Source organism: Trichoplusia ni, chromosome 5, assembly GCF_003590095.1.
Source record: "Trichoplusia ni isolate ovarian cell line Hi5 chromosome 5, tn1, whole genome shotgun sequence".
Taxonomy (NCBI): Eukaryota; Metazoa; Arthropoda; class Insecta; order Lepidoptera; family Noctuidae; genus Trichoplusia; species Trichoplusia ni.
In genome coordinates, this window is record NC_039482.1 from 13,118,772 (window position 1) to 13,121,523 (window position 2,752).

Genomic DNA, 2,752 nt, shown 5'->3' on the forward strand with positions numbered 1-2,752 from the left:
AAATTGGATTGCAAAGTCCCACGGGATGAGGAAAGCTCGGTTGGAGTGGCCTTCGCATCACAAACCTTGAAGAATGTTGATGGCCAATCATATTGCGTAAGTTATATTCCAAATTTGTCAAAAAGAAAAAGAAGTAAATTCACTCGTTTAAGAGATATTGTTTATGAGGTAAAGACAGAATATGTTCCTAGTGAAAAAATGTAGCCAAATATATAGGGAACAGAAAAAAAAATTGACCTTTTGGGGACACCCGGGTTTGAACCGGGGACCTCTCGATCTGCAGTCGAATGCTCTACCACTGAGCTATATCCCCATATTCAACGTTGCCAAATTTCTGTAGAGTTTTTAGTGTCTAATAATTTATGTAAGTTCTAAATAACAATAGTACCAGTTTTGTTAGTATTAGACCAAAATATTTCTGAAACTACCAATATATTTCTTTCAATTCATTACCTAAAATGTTTATGTTTATAATTATGACTCAAAAACTAAATCATTAAAAGTCCCGAGAATTTATGAAAGAGATCCGCTAGTGGCTTATCCTGTAAAACACTCGATAAACAAGCGTTATATTAAAAACATCGGCAACTGCGAGTCGAACTGGCGACACTGGAGGTTCCGTATAAATAGGCAAAGTAAAACCAGTCTGTTACCGGCACATAGGTGGGTGGATGGGTCCTCACAAGTAACCCGAAAATTCATTTGTCACTAATAAATTATGGACGTAACAACGTTGCCTAACGTCGCTTTTTATTTTTGGTTTGTTCTAATAAAATAAAGAAAACAGAAATATATCATCATCATCATCATCAGCCTTTAGTAGTCCACTGCTGGTCATAGGCCTCCCAAATGTGTGCCATAGCGCCCTGTCTTCGGCTTGCCGCATCCAGCGTCCACCTGCAGTCTTTCGCAAGTCGTCATCCCACGAATAACAAAAGACAGAAATTATGATAATATGTGAAAATACAATTGTCTTGCTATCACTGATCATGAGATATAGCCTCGTGGCGGACAAACAAGACAGGGGTTGTATTTTTTTCCCCTTGGATTTTCGGCAACAGCCAGTTTAATATAATTTATGTTCTATTCAAGATCTGCCCATTTCGAGTGATTAGCAAATTGACGCCTCTCTAACTTGGAGAGGACGATAGGTTGAGACTAGGTACTAAGTATTTAATACAATTTAGGAAAATAGGTATATTTTAGGGGAAAGCTAGATTAATGTCTGAAATAAGTTTATTGATATTTTTATGAGAAAAAGCTGTATCCGCTCATTTAAGAATATTTTTATGGATATTTGGGATGGTACTGAATTTATAATATACGTAATGCTGTTTTTATTTTCTTTATGGATCATTCTTACATAATTGTATTTAAATTATATTATGTCGGTTTAACGTTTATACTTGTCGCAAACATTATTTAAGAAAAAAACAATAGATTAAAAAAAATCTAAAAAAGTACCTACCTACCCACTGACATTTTAAATGTCACTCCATTCATTGCTTTATTAGTATTGCATTGTCATCTAGTTTGAAGCTACCCTGAGAATTTCAGCCTGCTAGCTATCGGGAAGTCCCTCAAAATTGAGTTGCAAAAATCCAGCCGGAACGACAAACAAACATACAAAGAAACAAACAAGAGTGAGTGTATAAAAACGTGTGAATAATAAACGTGGAGTTTAAGACAAGCTTGGTGCAGTCATTAATTTGTTGGTCAAGTTTATTTACCAAACAATTCGTTTTTCTCGAGCCCATTTATACAGCTCTTGACCGGTTTCAGGTTGAGACGTCGACTGCCAAAAGGTAATTGAACGCTGAAAATCTGAAAAATGATAGTCGTGACATCAAATGCAATGTTATTGAGAAAGGATTATACTTAATCAGTCATTAATCTTTTGGTGTCTTCTTGACTTTAATCTTTTAAATAATGATTGTGATGGATTGTTATCAAGACATGATATATTATTTTTAATAGATTGATGATGGTTTTTATCTAGTCTTAGAATTTTTTTAACTTTTTCTCTGAGTAGAAAGTTTTAAAATCAAATCAAAATCTATTCATTCAAGTTAGGCTACAAAGTAGCGCTTTTTGAAAGTCTATATGTATAGACAGCTCCCGGTATCGCCCACCCTTCACCACTTTTCTAAATGCTCTGGTTGTGAAGATGAAATGGCGAAGTTTGTGCAATTTAAACAAACTAATTTAAATAAAAATATCGGTGTCTTTGTAAGCCTCCAAAATAGTAAAAGGTGTCGTATTAACACATGAACTGTATTTGGCCTATATTTGGCAAGTAAGCCAAAATTATACACTGTGCAACGTGCTGTGGACTATTCAGTTAACAAGAGTAGCTACTAACGTACTAAAATGTTACTAAAGGCAATCCAATATATTTTTCAGAAAACATTTCGCCCGCGGCTTCGCCCGCGTCGAGGTCGGTTATACCGCTTTTCCAAGAGAACTCTTCAAAAGTCCGGGATAAAAACTATCCTATGTTCTTTCTCCAGGTCAACTCTATCTCTGTACCAAATTTCATTAAAATCGGTTCAGTAGTTTAGACGTGAAACCGTAACAGACAGACAGAGTTACTTTCGCATTTATAATATTAGTAGGGAGTAGGGATGAACTGAAACCTAGTAAAGTTCAAATTCCAGTTAAAATGTTATCAAGGACTGAAAAACATTCAGTTACAGAAACTCTATAAACTGTTAAAATAATGCAAACGTGACTCCGTCGTACCCATAGAAAT

The 2,752-nt window shown here is 35.2% G+C and overlaps 1 non-coding gene across 1 annotated transcript; it reads right to left on the bottom strand.

Moving 5' to 3' along the window:
- Positions 1-241: 241 nt before the first annotated feature.
- Positions 242-313, bottom strand: Trnac-gca. The gene has a single exon. It is a non-coding gene; the product is annotated as a tRNA-Cys (tRNA).
- Between the last annotated feature and the right edge of the window lie 2,439 nt (positions 314-2,752).